Genomic DNA, 21,054 nt, shown 5'->3' with positions numbered 1-21,054 from the left:
AGAAAAAGAGAGGATTAGTTTAGAGAAGCTGAGACAGAGATGAGGAAATGGATGGTAAGAGAGAAGAGCGAAGAAAGAGGGGAGAAAAGAGGAAAAGAAGAGGAAGAGGAGGAGGAAGGATGAGAAAAGTAAAGAAGGAAGAAAAGAGAAGAGGAGTAGTGAAAAAAGTTGAGGCAGAGATGAGAAAATGGATGTAAAGAGAGAAAAGAGCGAGTAGAGAGGAGGAGGAAGTTGGGAGAAGAAAGAGAAGAGAGGGGGAGAAGGAGAGAAAAGGGAAGCGAAGAGAAGCGAAGGCAGAGAGAGAGGAGGAGGAAACGAATGGAGAGGGAAAAGAAAGAGGAAGTAAAGACAGAGAAATTAAAAGTAGGAATCAAAAAGTAGAAAGAGAAAGAACAGAGAAGATCAGTGTTTAGAGAGAGAGAGAGAGAGAGAGAGAGAGAGAGAGAGAGAGAGAGAGAGAGAGAGAGAGAGAGAGAGAGAGAGAGAGAGAGAGAGAGAGAGAGAGAGAGAGAGAGAGAGAGAGAGAGAGAGAGAGGGGAATGAGTGAAGTGAGTTAACAAATGAAAAGCAAAACAATTTATCACGCCAGGTAAGTTCATCGGATTACCTGTAGAAAACGTAGAACAGGTGTGTATAGCAACTCATCAACCTTGGTACTTTGCATCCACGGACAGGTAGATAAATACCCGTCCACCTTTTCCTATTCAACAACTTTCCCCATAAATTTAATCACACACACACACACACACACACACACACACACACACACACACACACACACACACACACACACACACACACACACACACACACACACACACACACACACGCATACGTCTGTGTTAACCTAAACTTTATTCTAACACAGGAACGCGTGTATGCCATGTTTAGACTGTAAAGTAATATAAATGGTGATGGTAGTGTAGGGTAGTAGTAGTAGCAGTAGTAGTAGTAGTAGTAGTAGTAGTAGTAGTTGTAGTAGTAGTAGTGGCAGTAATATATAAGAAGAACAAAAAAAGAAGAGACGAAAGAAGAAGAAGAAGAAGAAGAAGTAACATCAGATGAACAAAATATCAGAAAAAAAAAACGAAAGATAAAGAAAAAGATGAAGGAAAAAGAAGATAAAAGAGAAAAGAATAGTAGTAGTAGTAGTAGGAGTGGTAGTAGTAGTAGTAGTAGTAGCAGCAGTAGTAGTAAATGGAAGCCTATGAAACTGACTACGAAATCGCCAAACGAGATAGATCGAAGTGAAAGCATTGCGATAAGCGAACTTGAATCAACACGACCGATAAACGCTCGAGACTTTAACGGAACGAGTGAATATATGATGGAAATGATGAAAAATGGGAACAATAAATGAGAAAGTTAAAATGCACGAAGGGGAATTAAAGCAGGGAGGCAGCGGCTTAAACCTTTCCCAGCCCTCAGCCAGGCAGCCAGACAGTCATTTCGAGGCTTAAACACCCACACATTTGCTTACATAGGGGTTGTGGCGGGCATTTCCATGGGTATTTTAAAGACCCAAGGGATAGTTTGACAAGGCTTTTGCACCAGGAACGTGAAAAAATTATGCCTATACCTATTCTCAAACATTTCAATGCTTACACTCCCACACATTTGCTGTCGTAGGGGTTGTGGCGGGTATTTCCATGGGTAGTTTTATGAGCCTAGGGATAGTTTGACAAGGCTTTTGCACCAGGAACGTGAAAAAATTATGCCTATACCTATTCTCAAACATTTCAATGCTTACACTCCCACACATTTGCTGTCGTAGGGGTTGTGGCGGGCATTTCCATGGGTATTTTAAAGACCCAAGGGATAGTTTGACAAGGCTTTTGCACCAGGAACGTGAAAAAATTATGCCTATACCTATTCTCAAACATTTCAATGCTTACACACCCACACATTTGCTGTCGTAGGGGTTGTGGCGGGCATTTCCATGGGTATTTTAAAGACCCAAGGGATAGTTTGACAAGGCTTTTGCACCAGGAACGTGAAAAAATTATGCCTATACCTATTCTCAAACATTTCAATGCTTACACACCCACACATTTGCTGTCGTAGGGGTTGTGGCGGGTATTTCCATGGGTAGTTTTATGAGCCTAGGTATAGTTTGACAAGACTTCTACACCAGGAACGTGAAAATCTTAAGCCCATACCTATTCTCAAACATTTCGTGGCTTACACACCCACATTATATAAGGCCTTCGTAGAGGTTGTGGTGGATATTTCCATGGGTAGTTTTATGAGCCTAGGATAGTTTAACAAGACTTCTGCACCAGGAACGTGAAAGACGCTTATGAGAACCGAACTTTTCTTCTTTGTGGCCTTTGGAAATATTTGTTGTGAGAGTTAAAAGCGTCTGAAAATACGGCCCTCAAACAAGCTCCTTACCGACCACTCACTCAGCCAATCCATCCCTTCACAAACCAATTAGTCACTCAGCTGAAGTTTAAACCTGGCTTACTCCGACTCCTGTTTTGCGTATAACCCTCGCGACACATCCTTAAGCCCCTTCTACACCAAGAATGTGAAAAACATACACTCAAGGGAAGCAGACTAATCTCCTTGTGGCCTTTGGAAGTGTTTGTTGTGAGAGCCGAAAGCATCTGAGGATAGGGACCTTATCGTAACACAAACCCTGTAACGCCGCATCGCTAGGGTGTAACGTTGCCAGATTGTCGTACTCAGCCTCCTATGTTTGCCGATTTCCGACCCCAAAACTGCCTCCTCGACCCCAATAGCTGCCTTCATATACAGTTATCGTTAAAGTGGTTAATTACGGGTGTTTTTTGGCAATAGCTATGACTCAGAAGCCGGTAAATACGTGGCTCTGAGTACGATAATCTGTCAACGGTGCTAGGGTGTGTCGGGTGTTTGCGTGTGTTTGCCGTGGACGCGTCGCCTAATGCTACGTGTTCGTCTTAGGCTGAGGCAACAAGACCGTTAAGACGCACATTAATGGATCCTCGAAAAACTTATCGGCAAAGTCCAACAGTGCGGACTCTCCCCAACTGTAGGATCTTTCGAGGGCATCCTACACATCCTACTCACTGCGTCATGTTGGATCTTTCGAGGGCATCCTACACATCCTACTCACTGCGTCATGTTGGATGTTTCGAGGGCAGAGAAACGTATTGATGACAGGTGAGTCTTTTACCATTGCCGGTGAAACAGCAACCGATACAAGCGCAGCGCCAGGACACAACGTTAACACTGGCGCTCGATGGGAAACTTACCATACTAATACCTAACTATCTAAAGGCTCAAGGGAACAACACCTATCCAATACCAAGTTTAGTAGTTTGAGTTCCCACTTTGAATGACCAATGTAAAGTTTGAGCGTAGTCCAGAACATGTTATTTTTCGTCAAAGTACCGTTGGTCGAAATGACACACTAGGTTGCCTCTTTTTTCCCGCAAATAGATAACTTGATACCGGACGGAGGGAGGCATGCAGCTATTGCCACTCGAGAAAGGCCTCGTAATGGGTCGTAAAGGAAATGCTTGATTCAAAACTGGGTTGATGCGGGAAAAACGAGGTTGGTGGAAGAAAAACTGGATTGATGCGGGAAAAACGAGGTTGGTGGAAGAAAAACTGGGTTGATGCGGAAAAAACGAGGTTGGTGGAAGAAAAACTGGGTTGATGCGGGAAAAACGAGGTTGGTGGAAGAAAAACTGGGTTGATGCGGAAAAAACGAGGTTGGTGGAAGAAAAACTGGGTTGATGCGGGAAAAACGAGGTTGGTGGAAGAAAAACTGGGTTGATGCGGGAAAAACGAGGTTGGTGGAAGAAAAACTGGGTTGATGCGGGAAAAACGAGGTTGGTGGAAGAAAAACTGGGTTGACGCGGGGAAAACGAGGTTGGTGGAAGAAAAACTGGGTTGACGCGGGGAAAACGAGGTTGGTGGAAGAAAACTAAAACGAGGTTGGTGGAAGAAAAACTGGGTTGACGCGGGAAAAACGAGGTTGGTGGAAGAAAAAAGGTTGGTGGAAGAAAAACTGGGTTGATGCGGGAAAAACGAGGTTGGTGGAAGAAAAACTGGGTTGACGCGGGGAAAACGAGGTTGGTGGAAGAAAAACTGGGTTGGTTTAAGGAAAAAAATGGGTTGATGGAAGAAAATTTTGAAGAATAGCGATCTTGAGGGAGAATGAAAGTACACTCAATCAAACAGTTAGTGGGGACATACACCGTGGAGCGCGTCGCCTCGCCCACCAAACCAAACCAAACCCGGGGGCTCCTCAGGCCAAGTCTCCGTGCAGGACTCTCGTACCATTATTGCCGCAAGTGTTAGCCCGTTTTCCAAATTGCTTCATGTGTCGAGGTTTAAAAGATCATTTTTTGTCTGGCTGTACAAGGGGAGTGTAATGAGAAGGGCAAAAAAAATCATCAATATTTTCTTTCTTTAGTGTTTTGCTTCAGCGATCGTTAAGAGAATATTTCGCTATCGTTGAATCTTCCCACTTTTCTCTATTTCTATCTCTTTGTCTCAGCTCCACGTACCAGAAACAGAGACTTCAATTACCGCCAAAAGAATGCTTCACTGCAAGCATTCTATTTTGTAGCTTTCTGTTTCTATGAATGAATCTATCAACGTTTCTGCTGTTACCATTACATCTCCCTACTTGTATCTTTCTTGACTTTTATCTGTGTGTCTTGCATTAACCAGCCTTTCGATACTCTTAGTTTTCTTTATTATTATTTGTCTCCGTCTGTCTCTGTGTGTGTGTCCAGATTCCCTTCGTTTCCTCTCCGGGCCGCATATTCCCAATCTCTCTTCAGGTGAAGACGCTCGACTGTAGCTTCGAAACTAACCACGATGCGTTCTGGAAAATACTCTCATTGTGATTGCCACTCAAAATTACTCTACAGGGTTCCAACTAAACCTAATTTAACATAGCATTACCTAATCTGACCTGTTCAAGATTGGACGCCACATACCCGTACGGAGAAGGGAAATACGCCTCCGGGCCATTGGTAAACGCCGACTAAACTAAATCTTCTGAAAGGTCTTCAACACAATCTTAACAGAGACACGTGACAACATTTTCAGTCTTAATAGTGCAACGTGACAGCATATTTAATTAAGCCACACACCTTTGCAAGCGTCCGCCTCCCCGCCTCGGCAGCGTAAGATGACAACAAATATTAAATCAGCGCCGCAAACTTCAGCCTCGTCACCGCCGCCTGGGGAGTCTCGTCACGGCTTAATTACTCAGGTGACGGACAGACAGACACCTTTATTGGCGTTCCTTCAGGCAGGCAAGGGCTCAAGTTCCTGGGGCTGGCTACGGCGATGACCTGCAGGCAATTATTTCGCATTCCACGAGAACTCACACAAACATGCCAACTAACAATAACAAGGAGAAAAGTTTGCGAAAAGTTTGGCCGCGGACGGACTGTGAGGCCCCGAAACACGTCACAATATTCACCGTTAAAGGTCGTCACTGAAGAGGCTGTAGTGGCGGGGACGAACACGCGATGAGGAGAACTGCGAGGAAGAACTACGAACGAGCGGACGAAGAAGAGAAGATGAGCATGAGATGAGGAGAACTGAGGGAAAGATGAACAATAACTAAGAGAACTACGAACCAAGGAATAGAAGAACGAGACGGAAATGTACAGAGGGAAACTACGAGAAAGATGAACGAGAGTTAACAACGAACGAAGAAGAGAACAACGAGACGGAGATGTGCAGAGAAGAACCACTAGAAGGAAAGAGAACTACTAACGAACAAAGAAGAGAAGGCTACGAAAAGAACGAGACGAGAGAGAGAGAAAGAGAACTACGAACCAGCGAACGAAGAAGAGAGGAACGAGACAGGCATGAGATGAGGAGAACTACGAGAAAGAAGAACGAGAACTTGAGCAAACGAAGAAGAGAAGAACGAAAGCAGCTAGACAGAAGAGTGTTGGGGATGCAGTTTACACCAAGAAGGGGGAAAGGAAGGCTAAGGAGATGGATAGATTGCATAAAGGAAGACTTGATAACGAAGGGATTAGAGGAACGGGGCGTGAATGATCGGAGTAAACGGAGACGGCAGAGCAGGAACAGCGACCCCATAATTACGCAAGATGGAAAAAGCTGAAGAAGGCGAAGAAGACCCGCAGCAAATCACAAGTTAGATTCATGCAGCGTTAGGAAGATGGTGAATGGAATAGATGAATCAGTTTTGTATATAATGCTGATACAATTGAAAGTTTAAAATGGAGAGCTGGACAGTTTATGGATGGGTCGAGCATGTGGTATATACTAGGTCGTTCTTATGAAGTGGCCTCTTGAGGAAGTAGCGAGAGAAGTGGACGAAGTTTGAGGTGTGTAACAGAGACATGCGAACCACAACAGCCACAGTTCATACATAAAAGCTCCACTCCTCATCTTGCACATTTCCACCCAGCCTCAGTCTACCCTTGTGTATGGATGACTGGAGGTGAGACAAGGTTAAAGTTCCATGTTTAAGACTGTGAAGCTTAACACTAACCACTACATCCACAAATCACTCTCTCCATAACTCTCCCTTCTCTTACTCCTGTCGATTTTCCACAGCCAACCTCTCTGTGTGTGGAAGCTGTGAGTAGACGCGACGAGGTTCAAGGTTCAAGACAGACTGTGAAGCTTAAACATTAAACACTACATCCACAAATCACTCTCTCTATAACTCTCCCTTCTCTTACTCCTGTCGATCTCCCACAGCCAACCTCTCTGTGTGTGGATGCTGTGAGTAGACGAGACGAGGTTCAAGGTTCAAGACAGACTGAGAAGCTTCTTAAACACTAACTCTACAGCCACAAATCACTATCTCTATATCTCTCTTCTCTTCCTCCTTTCGACCCTTCCTCAGCCAACCTCTTTGTGTGTGGATGCTTTGAGTAGACGAGACGAGGTTCAAGGTTCAAGACAGACTGTAAAGCTTCTTAAACACGAAATTTAAACACTACAACCACTTCCACTTGTCGACCCTTCCTCAGCCTACCTTGTGTGTGTGTGACGCTGAGGGAAGACGAGACGAAGTGACGGCAGCTAGAAGATGCAGACTGACCGCTCAACCTCGTGGTCTTCTTATATATACGCTTCTCTTGCGGGTTAGATCACGTTGTTATCCCTGCTGAGGTCTTCACTGTGACTTGGGGCGCCGCTGAGTGACGTGCCAACCTCAGAATGTGTCTATATATACGGTTTTCTTGCGGGGTCTGTGAATGATTAGGGGTGATTCCCGCTAAGCTCTTTCGTTACCTTCGTTGACCCCAGCATCCGAGTGTCGTGTTATCAGAAGCCTCGACGCGTTACTCGGCACACTGCGTCACACCCTTGCCTGATTTGTGGTCATGACCGTGGGAGTCCTGCCCGCCGCCCTTTCTTACTCTAAATCATTGACACAAATATTTCTCTTTCTCGGATTCCGTATGATAATTTCCTTGAGAATCCTTCCCTCACTCTCACGGGGACGGCAGCATTATGAGGAAAGGAAGTCATAAATACATCCGTTGGTGTTATATCTCTTGTCCCTGTCTGTCTGTCCCTCCCCGTCTCTGTCCCGCCCTGGTCCCCTTCCGACCCATGCAGCCCTCGTCCCTGTCCTCCTCCTCCTCCTCCTCCTCTTCCCCTCTCCTTTTTCTACTCCACTTTCAACCCAACCCTCATCCCTTACCATCTATCCTGTCCTCCTCCTCCTCCTCCTCCTCCTCCTCCTCCTCCTCCTCCTCCTCCTCCTCCTCTTCCTCTCTCCTTTTCCTATTCCACTTCCAACCCATCCCTGACCATCTATCCTGTCCTCCTCCTCCTCCTCCTCCTCCTCCCCCACTCCCCCGCTCTTCGCTGCTCATTACCAACAATTTCCTACCTTGTGACGCGCTCCACTGCCGTAACTGAGAACAAGGCGAAGAGGGAAACTTTCTAAATTTTGGGAATACATTAGTGCTTCTGTCATTACCCAGCGCGTGCGTGCGTGCGTGTGTGTAAGGGAGCGGGAGGGGGGGAGGGGTTCAAGACAAACAGACAAAAGAACAGAGAGACACACGTTCATCATTTGCTTGTTCCATTCTTCCGTCACGTGATGCTGGGGCGAGACGGAGGAGGAGGCGACAAACACACACATCTCCTGGTGGTCTGTTACATGAAGATTCCCACGCAGCTATCTCTCGTCTGCCTCCTCTCCTTCCCCCTAAACCTTCGGGACGTCCGGAACACTCTTACGAAATCTTCCAATGACTCGGATTTCCCAAGCGAATCCTAACATTTACATTCCGTTGGTCATTTCCATGAAGCTATTATTTCTTGTGTCAGTGGCGTCTGGAACACTCTTACGAAATCTTCCAATGACTCGGATTTCCCAAGCGAATCCTAACATCTTCATTCCGTTGGTCATTTCTACGAAGCTATTATTCCTTGTGTCAGTGGCGTCTGGAACACTCTTACGAAATCTTCCAATGGCTGTCTGATTCGTCCCTTCAAAACGACTCCTAACATGTATATCCCGTTCATGATTTCCACCTAGTTATACCTTGTGTCAGTGGCGTCTGGAACACTCTTACGAAATCTTCCAATGACTGTCTGATTCGTCCCTTCAAAACGACTCCTAACATATATATCCCGTTCATGATTTCCACGTAGTTATACCTTATGTTTCTTCTCCGTCTTTTCCTAAACTCTTGATGTATCTTACTAAGGCCCATGTTCTCAGGCGCTTTCGGCTCTCACAACACTCTACTCTATTTAGGAGCAGTAAGTAGCGGGCTTTTTTTTTTCATATTGTATTCTTTTTTTTTTTACGCCCTTGCACTGTCTCCTCTGCTGTAAAAAAAAAAATCCAGATGCCACAAGGGAGATTAGTCGGGTTCTCACGAGTGCTTTTTTCACATTCATGGTGCAGAAGCCTTGTCAAACTATCACTTGGCTCATGGAAATATCAGCCACAACCTCTACGGAAGTCTTGCCAATTGTGAGTGAGTAAGCCCCGAAGTGTTTGAGAATATGGGCTTTACACTCCTTCGAAACCTTTTTAGGAGTGTCTGAACGTCTAAATGGCCCATCTCTGCTTGAATCTTTCCGGTCGATATTTTTCTTCGCCATATAAGACGCATCATCTCAGAGCAGTATTTTTATAACGTCATTAACCTAGGCTTTGGGTAAGATGAAATAAGAAAACTAAAGACGTTATCCTAAACTATACAAAACTAAAGATGCTAATAAACTCTGAATGAATAAAAAGAGTTACGTACTCAGTTATCGTTCTAGCTAGCACAGTTGACTCTCCGTTTCGTAATCTCCTTCCATCGTCTCTGCGGGAGTTTATAGCTAACCTTTTCCATCGGTTCTTGCACGCTAGAGCTACCCCCTTGCTGTAAAAAAAAATAAGTAGAAGTAAATCATGTCATCAACGAAGTACTGGGCAAGGGAGAACAATGTGGGAGGAAGAAATGGCGGGGAAAGATGTGCAAGTACGTCAAGAGTTATGAAGATACTCCTTCGAAACCCATCGATGAGTGAGAGAAGGAGAGTGTAAAAAGAGCTGCTGGATAGAAGAAGGAAGGCGTTTTATGGGTGAAGGGACAGGATGAAGTTGTTGAAAAAGAGATACTAGCAGATAAAAGGTAATAATTCTGAAGCGTGGTTTGTGAAAAGGAGAAAAACCAGAGAAGTATATGATTAGACAGGAAGTGATGGTAAAAGAAACGAAAGTAGAGAGAGAGACCTATTGCAAAGAGACCAGCTCAAAGGCAAAGCAAAAAGCAGAAAAGCCCACTAAGCGCTTCTCCCCGCAAGACAAGACGAAACGAAAGCGTGGTTTGTGAAAAGGAGAAAAACCAGAGAAGTATATAACTAGACAGGAAGTGATGGTAAAAGAAACAAAAGTAGAGAGAGAGACCTGTTGTAAAGGGATCAGCTCAAAGGCAAAAACAAAAAGCAGAAAAGCCCACTAAGCGCTTCTCCCCGCAAGACAAGACAAAACTGAGCCAGAGAGGGCGGTCAGGTCGAAGGAGAGGAGTCGTCTTGCTCCCCTTGGCAGTGCCACGTACAGGGTTTTAACTCCCCGGTCTCTTTGGTGACGGGTTTTCTGGCTGCGTTTTCAAGGGTGACGGGTTTTCTGCGTGTGACGTACAGGGTGGTTTGTTTCTCTGGGGCGGGTGACGGGCGGGGGTTGGGGTTTGCTGCGGTACACGGCGGTTTGCGGGTTACCAGGTTTGGCTACGGGTGGGGGACGGGTGGCGGGCGGGGGGTGACTTTTGGTGGCGGGTGGCACAGGGGTTTTGGTGACGGGTTTTCTGTACGCCCGGGTGTGGGGACGGGTTTTGCTGCTGGGGGTGGGGGTGGTGACGGGTTTTTTTTTTTTACGGCGGGTTGGTGGTGGGGGGTTTGCACGCCACGGGTGGTGGGCGTGACGGGTTGCCGACGGGTTTGGGGGTACGTACACAGGGGTTCGTACAGGGCGGGTGACGGGTTTTCTGGTTGCCACGGTGCGGCGGGTGCGTTTTCAGGTGGGGGCGCGGTACAGGGCTTTTGTTGGTTTTTGTTGGCCGGGTAGGTGGCGGGTTTACGTTTTTACGTGGGTGGGTGGTGGTGGGTTGACGGCTTTTTGCTGCGTGGACGGGGGCGTTGGGTTTTTTGCTGCCACGTACAGGGTGGGGACGTTTTTTTTGTGTTGTTTAACTCTTTCTAAGGTTTGGTATGGCAAATAATGCATACCTTTAAAATTTCCTCTTTAAAATTTCAGCTACCACAAAAAAAATAGGGTGGCTGTTGTTATGTTATCGTAATACTTTGGGGAGGTGGGTGAGAGTCAGAGTAGTAACGGCCCCGTTCAGGAGGAGACGAGTCGAACTCTTCTCGTGGTGCCACACTGCTGATTCAGCCGCCGCGGAGTGGCTTAAAACTACCCACATGCTGTCCAGAAGACCACCTATGAACCCGGACTCTAGATTCTAGGATCAAAGATGAGCTCTGGAAGGGCAGTATGAGCCAATGCAAGATGGCGCCACTATAAACACTCGCCTGCGCCAGAACAGGCTGGGCCGACCATCAGGACCCACCGGAAAGAAGCCTTGGACCGACCATCAAGATCCACCGGGAAGAAGCCTACCGGCGCAATAGTATACGACTAGACAGGAAATGATGGCAAAAAAAATGAAAGTAGAGAGACCTGTTGAATGGACGGAAAAAAAAATGGTGTGGTTTGAGAAAGAGGAAGACAAACCTCAGAAGCGTAATGTCAGAGAGAAAGAGTTAGGAGAAGATATGTAAGTAGAGAGATACGAAGAGGCCTGTTGAATGGAAGGTAAAAATTTTGAAGTGTGGTTTGTGAAAGAGGAAGACAAACCTCAGAAGCGTAATGTCAGAGAGAAAGAATTTGAAGATATGAAGAAGCCTGTTGAAAAAAAAGGGAAACAGTTGAAGTGGAGTTTGAGAGGGAAATAAAACAAAGCAAAGAAGAATCATATTACCAGAGCGGAAGTGAAGGGAGAGGATACAATGAATACTGAAACATAAATAAACAAGAACACCATAAAAAAAGGAAACACACTAACTCACACTTGTTGCTCTTTACTCACCAACAGAAGACGCGACGAGCTGACGAAGACGATGAAAGAAAGACAGACAGACAGACGGAACTTGAGGCAGCGGCGACGACCTGAGGAGAGCCAACAGGTGGGCAGGCAGGCGGGCAGGTGGGGAGCGTGAGGCAGCGGATAGGTGAGTATCAGGTGAGTGCCAGGTGCCTTCGCCCGTGTGTGGTGCGCGGGGAAGGTTCGGGCGGCGTGTGAGCGGGCAGATCCGTCACCCCTGGATAAGACGGAAGCAGGAGGCTGGGTGGGCGACGGTGGGCGGGGTCTGATGCCGACATCCCGCCCATCCTGACGTCATCACCCCCACCCGCCCACCCACACACCCACCTACATGAACCTGACCAATTTCACCTCTTCCCCATTTCCCTCATGCCCTCTACTCTCTCTCTCTCTCTCTCTCTCTCTCTCTCTCTCTCTCTCTCTCTCTCTCTCTCTCTCTCTCTCTCTCTCTCTCTCTCTCTCTCTCTCTCTCTCTCTCTCTCTCTCTCTCTCACACCCGTTTCTGCAGCATCCCCACCCACCCACCCACACCTCCCACCTTCCCCATACACCCACCACGCCCCCTTCCCTTCACCCCGCCCTCTGTGACGTCATTTTCCTCACCCACACACTCACACACATCTCCCCACCCACTCCTGTTCCCTCCCATACACTCAGCTACCCTCCCCCCTTCTCTCCCCTCCTTCTCCCCTTCCCTACCCTCATTCCCACTTCCCCCTTTCTCCTACCTATCTACCTTCCTACCCACTCTTGTTTCCCCTTTCCTCCCCTTCTCCACCCGCCTCCTCCCCTTTTCTTCCCTCTACCTATATGCATAACCCCCCCCCCCATTTATCCTACCCCTTCCTCTCCTTCCTCCCTCCACCCACACACACCCTCCTTCCTCCTTCCCTCCCTTCCTCCACCCTTACACATAACCACGCCCACTTTCTCTTTTACCCGCCTCCTACCTCTCCTCCTCCTCCTCCTCCTTCCACACACCCTCCCATCCCTCCTCCCCCCCAGTACAGAAGGTATGGGAAATGTATTAGTTTGTTATTTATAGCTTGAGTAATATGAAGGGAAGGGACAATAAGGGGGATATGAGGTGGCCTTTGATTGGGGGGGTCGAGGGGGTGTTGGGGAGGGAGGGGGTGTTATGCGATATGATGTAAAGGTGTTAGTTATTGTTGTTGTTGTTGTTGTTGTTGTTGTTGTTGTGGTTGTGGTTTATTGCTGTTTTGTGTTTTATTCGGCTAGATTATTGTGCGTTTGTTTGTCTGTGGGTACTAGGCAGAGTTGTGGACGGGAGTCATTGTGGAGCATCCATTGGCAATACCAGGGTCACCGACCTTGTTTTCGTGTTTGGTGATGGCTCTCGATGCACGAGGAGGTGAAGCCCTTGGGACTTCGGGATCTCCTGGGCCAAGACCAAGGTACAGGTGTTTGGAGGCTTGCTAGATGAAACAGTAGTCTGTTCATGCGTGTGGCGAGGACGTGGAGATCTTGGGAAATTTCACATACCTTGGTACCGTTATTCAGGCGGTTCTCGCCAGGAAGTCTTACGGAGGATTGGCCTGGCCCACGGTGTTATGGACTCGCTCAGCACGAGTATATGGCGTTGTCGATACCCGCGTAGATGTACAAAGGTCCGGATTTTCAAGTCCTTCGTGCTCCCTGTCTTACTTTATGGCTGTGTGACATGGACATTAAATAGGGACTTGGAGAGGCGGATTGATGCCTTTGGTAATAAGTGCCTACGCAGAATCATGGGATATCGCTGGAATGACTTTGTGTCAAACCGGCGACTACTCTGGGAGACTGATTCGACATGTATTATCCGCATAATCTGTCATCGCCAACTCCGGCTATACGGGCACGTGGCACGCTACCCAGAAGTCGACCCTGCTCATCGGGTTATCTCTGTGAGAGACAATCCTGAGTGAAGACCAAGGGGACGCCCACGGAGTTCGTGGAATTAGCAAGTCGATTGATCCTGCCGGGAGGTTACTTCGGATGGGAAGGGGATGGAGAATTGCCCGAAGGGCTTGGTGTCGTAGGATGGGTGAGGCGACGTGCCCCCCAGCGTATGCCCCCATTGATTGATTGATTGATTGATTGTGAACAAGTGAACAAATTATCTATCAAACAACCTCCAAATTAAGACTCAAACAAGTGTCTATCGCCTCACAATCCAAGACCTGAACCACTACTCAAACCCCTTAAGATCTCAATACCTTTTAACAGGTTTTAATACCATTTAAAGAGCTTCAATATCCCTTAAGAGGTTACCTTGCCCTTTAAAAAGCTCAAATACCGTTTTAAAAATTTTAACGCCCAATAATTAATACGTTTCAGTACCCTTTAAGTAGCATGTATACCCTTTAAGAAGTTTCAGTACCCTTTAAAAGTTTCCGTACTTCTTGAAAAGTTTCAGTACCCTGTGAAAGGTTTCAGTACACTTTAAAAGTTTCAGTACCCTTACAAGTTTCAGTACCCCTAAAAAGTTTTAGTACCCTTTAAATAGTTTAAATGCCTTATAAGAAGTTTCATTACCTTTCTAGGAGTGTCAATACCCTTTGAAAAGTTTCAGTACCCTCTAAGAAGTTTCAATACCCATGAAGTAGTTTCAGTACCTTTTAAGAAGTTTCAATACCCTTCAAGAAGCTTCAATATCTATTCCGAAGTCTCAGTGCCCTTTGAAAAGTTTCAGTACCCTGTAAAAAGTTTCAATACCCTTTCAGAAGTTTCAGTACCCTTTATTTAGCTTCAATACCCTATATAAAGCTTCAGAACCTTTGCTTATAAAATATAATATGGGATCGAAGCGTATCCTACACGTACATCCCTCCTGCTTGGTTACCTGGCAGGGCCATTACGTTCATCCAGCCTGGACGAAGGGGATCCAAGGGTAAAGTAATCAGCATGTCACTTACCTGAGACCAGAGATGGGGGACACTTTAGGTGTGGCGGTGGGGGAAGGTAAAATAGTAGTAGTAGTAGTAGTAGTAGTAGTAGTAGTAGCAGAAGTAGTAGTAGTAGTTGATGGTGATGGTAGCGTCGTAGTTGTAGTAGTAATATTAGTAGTTAATGGTGGTGGTAGTGTCGTAGTTGTAGTAGTAATATTAGTAGATAATGGTGATGGTAGTGTCGTAGTTGTAGTAGTAATATTAGTAGTTAATGGTGGTGGTTGTGTCGTAGTAGTAGTAGTAGTAGTAGTAGTAGTAGTAGTAGTGGTAGCAGTAGAAGTAAAATAAATTGTATATTATTGTTTTTTATTGGTTTTATTTTTTTATTATCATCATCATCATTAGTATCATCATCATCACCATCATCATCATCATCGTTAGCAGTATCTAAGAAAACCTAAGAATTATAACGAAAGAAGTAAATCCTCCCGCGGGGTATTTCACCATTACCTAATCTCTTCGTGGTGTCTTTCTCCGCTTGAAATATAACGTTCCCAAAGCAGAGATTCCAGAAACCCACATAATTTATTAAACCTACTGGAAGGTGAGCCGAGAAGGGCCTGGGAAGGTATACAAACATTGATAAGCATGGAAGAGCTCCCGAGTCAAGTGACACTCTTTGGGGAAGGATATATTAGGAAAGACTAAAACTGTTATGGGAAGCTTCTATTTAAGGAACACACGCAACCACGTCCCTTCCGCTCCGTATCCTTCTGCAAGTCACGGTTGTCTCGAGAGGTGGACAGTAGAGGCTGCGGAAGGGATAGGGATTTTACATTTTGGTTTGGTTTGGTTTGTGCAAGAATTCTCTGCCATTTATTTATTTGTTTATCATTTTTGTGCATAAGGAGGCAGAGGGCTTTTTTTCTACACCTTTTTGTTGCCCTTGAGTTGCTTCCTGTACTGTAAAAAAATTCAATAAATAAAATAAAAAAAGACCAGATATTTCAGAAAGATTCGCGCAATTGAAAAGCTCTCCACAAAACTTGTCCGCATTGTCAAAAAAAAAGTGTCCGTATTGCAAAAACAAATAACAGTATCCAAAAAAGTACCCGTATTGTAGAAGGAAAATACTATCCACAAGAAATTTATTACGAAAAATTCGTCACCACAAAGAACGTCTGTATTATAAAGAAAAAAAAATTCCTTTATTAAAAAAAATCAGTTTCCGTACTGTAAAAAAAAATAGCCGAAATTCGTCTGATATTTAATAAAAGTAATGAGTTAATAAGTCTACTTCACTCCATACATTTATCAATTACTTTACTATCCTCAAAAATACAATAAAGATAGGCCTTAGAATACTGTGCTCGCCTTTCTCTGCCCTTTAAAATATTCACATCGCCTTTCTCTTTTCTCTCATATTCTGTTCGCCTTTCGTCGCCCTCAGCCACGACAAATAAGAGTTTAACTATTAGCTCTCTGGTGTCTTAAGTAGGATCTGGTGAGGGTTGAGATCACCCGTCACAAGCCGTAGAGAGTTGAGGTCCCGTCACAAGCCGTAGAGAGAGAGTTGAGGTCCCGTCACAAGCCGTAGAGAGAGAGTTGAGGTCCCGTCACAAGCCGTAGAGAGAGAGTTGAGGTCCCGTCACAAGCCGTAGAGAGAGAATTGAGGTCCCGTCACAAGCCGTAGAGAGAGAGTTGAGGTCCCGTCACAAGCCGTAGAGAGAGAATTGAGGTCCCGTCACAAGCCGTAGAGAGAGAGTTGAGGTCCCGTCACAAGCCGTAGAAAGAGAGTTGAGGTCCCGTCACAAGCCGTAGAGAGAGAATTGAGGTCCCGTCACAAGCCGTAGAAAGAGAGTTGAGGTCCCGTCACAAGCCGTAGAGAGAATTGAGGTCCCGTCACAAGCCGTAGAGAGAGTTGAGGTCCTGTCACAAGCCGTAGATAGAGAGTTTAGGTCCCGTCACAAGCCGTAGAGAGAGAGTTGAGGTCCCGTCACAAGCCGTAGAGAGAGAGTTGAGGTCCCGTCACAAGCCGTAGAAAGAGAGTTGAGGTCCCGTCACAAGCCGTAGAAAGAGAGTTGAGGTCCCGTCACAAGCCGTAGAAAGAGAGTTGAGGTCCCGTCACAAGCCGTAGAAAGTGAGTTGAGGTCCCGTCACACACCGTAGAGAGAGAGTTGAGGTCCCGTCACAAGCCGTAGAAAGTGAGTTGAGGTCCCGTCACACACCGTAGAGAGAGAGTTGAGGTCCCGTCACAAGCCGTAGAAAGTGAGTTGAGGTCCCGTCACATGCCGTAGAGAGAGAGTTGAGGTCCCGTCACACACCGTAGAAAGTGAGTTGAGGTCCCGTCACAAGCCGTAGAAAGAGAGTTTAGGTCCCGTCACCAGCAGTAGAAAGAGATTTGAGGACCCGTCACAAGCCGTAGAAATAGATTTGAGGTCCTGTCACAAGCCGTAGAGAGAGTTTAGGTCCCGTCACACACCGTAGATAGAGATTTGAGGTCCCGTCACAAGCCGTAGAAAGTGAGTTGAGGTCCCGTCACATGCCGTAGAGAGAGAGTTGAGGTCCCGTCACACACCGTAGAGAGAGATTTGAGGTCCCGTCACAAGCCGTAGAAAGAGAGTTGAGGTCCCGTCACAAGCCGTAGAGAGAGAGTTGAGGTCCAGTCACAAGCCGTAGAGAGAGAGTTGAGGTCCCGTCACAAGCCGTAGAAAGAGAGTTGAGGTCCCGTCACAAGCCGTAGAAAGAGAGTTGAGGTCCCGTCACACACCGTAGAGAGAGAGTTGAGGTCCCGTCACAAGCCGTAGAAAGAGAGTTGAGGTCCCGTCACACACCGTAGAGAGAGAGTTGAGGTCCCGTCACAAGCCGTAGAAAGTGAGTTGAGGTCCCGTCACAAGCCGTAGAAAGTGAGTTGAGGTCCCGTCACAAGCCGTAAAAAGAGAGTTGAGGTCCAGTCACACACCGTAGAGAGAGAGTTGAGGTCCCGTCACACACCGTAGAAAGTGAGTTGAGGTCCCGTCACAAGCCGTAGAAAGTGAGTTGAGGTCCCGTCACAAGCCGTAGAGAGAGAGTTGAGGTCCCGTCACAAGCCGTAGAAAGTGAGTTGAGGTCCCGTCACACACCGTAGAGAGAGAGTTGAGGTCCCGTCACAAGCCGTAGAAAGTGAGTTGAGGTCCCGTCACAAGCCGTAGAAAGTGAGTTGAGGTCCCGTCACAAGCCGTAGAAAGTGAGTTGAGGTCCCGTCACACACCGTAGAGAGAGAGTTGAGGTCCCGTCACAAGCCGTAGAAAGTGAGTTGAGGTCCCGTCACACACCGTAGAGAGAGAGTTGAGGTCCCGTCACAAGCCGTAGAAAGTGAGTTGAGGTCCTGTCACACCGTAGAGAGAGTTGAGGTCCTGTCACAAGCCGTAGAAAGGGAGTTGAGGTCACGTCACAAACCGTAGATAGGGAGTTGAGGTCCCGTCACAAGCCGTAGAAAGGGAGTTGAGGTCCCGTCACAAGCCGTAGAAAGGGAGTTGAGGTCCCGTCACAAGCCGTAGAGAGAGAGTTGAGGTCCCGTCACACACCGTAGAGAGAGAGTTGAGGTCCCGTCACAAGCCGTAGAAAGTGAGTTGAGGTCCCGTCACAAGCCGTAGAAAGTGAGTTGAGGTCCCGTCACAAGCCGTAGAAAGAGAGTTGAGGTCCCGTCACAAGCCGTAGAAAGTGAGTTGAGGTCCCGTCACACACCGTAGAGAGAGAGTTGAGGTCCCGTCACAAGCCGTAGAAAGTGAGTTGAGGTCCCGTCACAAGCCGTAGAAAGTGAGTTGAGGTCCCGTCACAAGCCGTAGAAAGAGAGTTGAGGTCCCGTCACAAGCCGTAGAAAGAGAGTTGAGGTCCCGTCACACACCGTAGAGAGAGAGTTGAGGTCCCGTCACAAGCCGTAGAGAGAGAGTTGAGGTCCCGTCACAAGCCGTAGAAAGAGAGTTGAGGTCCCGTCACACACCGTAGAAAGAGAGTTGAGGTCCCGTCACACACCGTAGAGAGAGAGTTGAGGTCCCGTCACACACCGTAGAAAGAGAGTTGAGGTCCCGTCACAAGCCATAGAGAGAGAGTTGAGGTCCCGTCACAAGCCGTAAAAAGAGTTGAGGTCCCGTCACACACCGTAGAGAGAGAGTTGAGGTCCCGTCACAAGCCGTAGAAAGTGAGTTGAGGTCCCGTCACACACCGTAGAAAGAGAGTTGAGGTCCCGTCACAAGCCGTAGAAAGGGAGTTGAGGTCCCGTCACACACCTTAGAAAGTGAGTTGAGGTCACGTCACACACCATAGAAAGGGAGTTGAGGTACCGTCACACACCACAGAAAGAGAGTTGAGGTCCCGTCACAAGCCGTAGAGAGAGAGTTGAGGTCCCGTCACAAGCCGTAGAAAGAGAGTTGAGGTCCCGTCACAAGCCGTAGAAAGAGAGTTGAGGTCCCGTCACAAGCCGTAGAAAGGGAGTTGAGGTCCCGTCACAAGCCGTAGAGAGAGAGAGAGTTGAGTTCCCGTCACAAGCTGTAGAAAGGGAGTTGAGGTCCCGTCACAAGCCGTAGAAAGAGAGTTGAGGTCCCGTCACAAGCCGTAGAAAGAGAGTTGAGGTCCCGTCACACACCATAGAAAGAGAGTTGAGGTCCCGTCACACACCATAGAAAGAGAGTTGAGGTCCCGTCACACACCATAGAAAGAGAGTTGAGGTCCCGTCACACACCATAGAAAGAGAGTTGAGGTCCCGTCACAAGCCGTAGAAAGAGAGTTGAGGTCCCGTCACACACCGTAGAGAGAGAGTTGAGGTTCCGTCACACACCGTAGAGAGAGAGTTGAGGTCCCGTCACACACCATAGAAAGAGAGTTGAGGTCCCGTCACACACCATAGAAAGAGAGTTGAGGTCCCGTCACAAGCCGTAGAGAGAGAGTTGAGGTTCCGTCACACACCATAGAAAGAGAGTTGAGGACCCGTCACACACCATAGAAAGAGAGTTGAGGTTCCGTCACACACCATAGAAAGAGAGTTGAGGACCCGTCACACACCATAGAAAGAGAGTTGAGGTTCCGTCACACACCGTAGGGAAAGAGTTGAGGACCCGTCACAAATCCGTAGAAAGAAATTAGGTCCCGTCACAAATGCTGCAAATGTTATGGTAGCGAGTTTAAGTTTTCGTAAATACTACCTATATATTTTTCTGACTCCCTTTTTCTCACGTGCGACATATACATAGCCTTTTGAGCCCTCGTGTGCCTTGGAAAAATGAGAGTGGCCGTGTGGTATGCGTCACTCAGGGGTCCATTCACATTTCTGTTTTATTATATTTATCGATCGTTTGAACCCGGATTGGCTACGTGGAATCAAACAACGCATTTTCAAAACCCAAGTGATATACGAACAGACGTAGTAATCACTCCGCTATCTCTTCATATTCCAGGATTTCTATTTTGTTTTTTACTGATATCCAAATTTTCCAACCGACTAAACCAAAAACTCCTGCCTGTGTCCCTTTTCACACACACACACACACACACACACACACACACACACACACACAACGTTAATTCACCATCGCGGGCTCGCTTGTTCTCGTAATTCCTCGGCGTCAGTGTGACCAGCCCGGCGGTGAACCTCTGCTCTGTGCCCTAAGTCAACCGCATCATCACTGTTTTCCCTGCTCGTAAAAAGAAAATAGAAGGGGAAAAAGAGTGTGCTGGCTTTTATATATGCTACAGAACCTCCCCCTTCCCTTCCTGCCCTCCCCACCTCACTCCCAACCCTGCTTTTTCTAATTTTCCCTTCCTATTCCCCTTTTCTCCCTCCTCCCTCTACAGTTTACCCGACCTTCCTCTTCCCATTTACTCCTCCCTTTATCTTACATAATATATCCTATGCATCCTTTCCATCTTCTTTATCCTGTTGTTGTTTTTTTATCCTTCTTATCCTCGTACATCTCCGTCGTCGCCCTTTCTAATTTTCCCCTCCTAGACTTTTCTCCCTCCTCCCCTGTTCTAGTTTATCCCTTTAGTCTTTTTCCTCCTCGTCATTCTTCATGCCTCTCCTTTTCATTGTTTTTTCCTCCTCATTTTTCTCCTTTTTATCTTACGTATAACTCCCCTCTTCATTCTCTTCCTCCTCTTTATCCTGTACGTAATATATATATATATATATATATATATATATATATATATATATATATATATATATATATATATATATATATATATATATATATATATATATATATATATATATATATATATATATATATATATACACACACATATATAAAGTTGCCGCCTGTAAAACCTTGTCCACCTCAGCCGGCTCTGCCTCTCAAATTTTCTTGTAGGCGACATCTGCCAACTCCTCCACGATGACAGCTGTCATCTTGCTGTGATTGGCCGAATCCCCTCAGAGCTCCTCCCACATGACCTGCCCCATGCCCTTTCCTACCCCTACTCACTGTCGAAGGGACGAACCCCCCCCCTCCGTTAGAAGTTAGGTTATGTAAAGCTCGGTTGGAGTAGTTTATTAAATATGCTCCCCACCCAAGACCCCCGATTTCCCACGGGTCCCCCAAGTTGAACCTCTCTGCGAGCTATTTTGC

General features: G+C 46.7%; 1 protein-coding gene across 1 annotated transcript in view; it reads right to left on the bottom strand.

The window, feature by feature from the left end:
• The window catches only part of LOC127001956 (elevenin-Vc1-like), a 50,327-nt gene extending 38,526 nt beyond the window's left edge, over positions 1 to 11,801 (bottom strand). The window contains exon 1 of the mRNA XM_050867224.1: positions 11,547 to 11,801. The gene's annotated coding sequence lies outside the window, so the exon portion shown is untranslated. The remainder of the gene's footprint in view (positions 1 to 11,546) is intronic.
• Between the last annotated feature and the right edge of the window lie 9,253 nt (positions 11,802 to 21,054).

This window comes from Eriocheir sinensis, chromosome 22, assembly GCF_024679095.1.
Source record: "Eriocheir sinensis breed Jianghai 21 chromosome 22, ASM2467909v1, whole genome shotgun sequence".
Classification (NCBI taxonomy): Eukaryota; Metazoa; Arthropoda; class Malacostraca; order Decapoda; family Varunidae; genus Eriocheir; species Eriocheir sinensis.
Note: the sequence above shows the minus strand (reverse complement) of the source record. Positions and strands in the feature narration are given on the sequence as shown.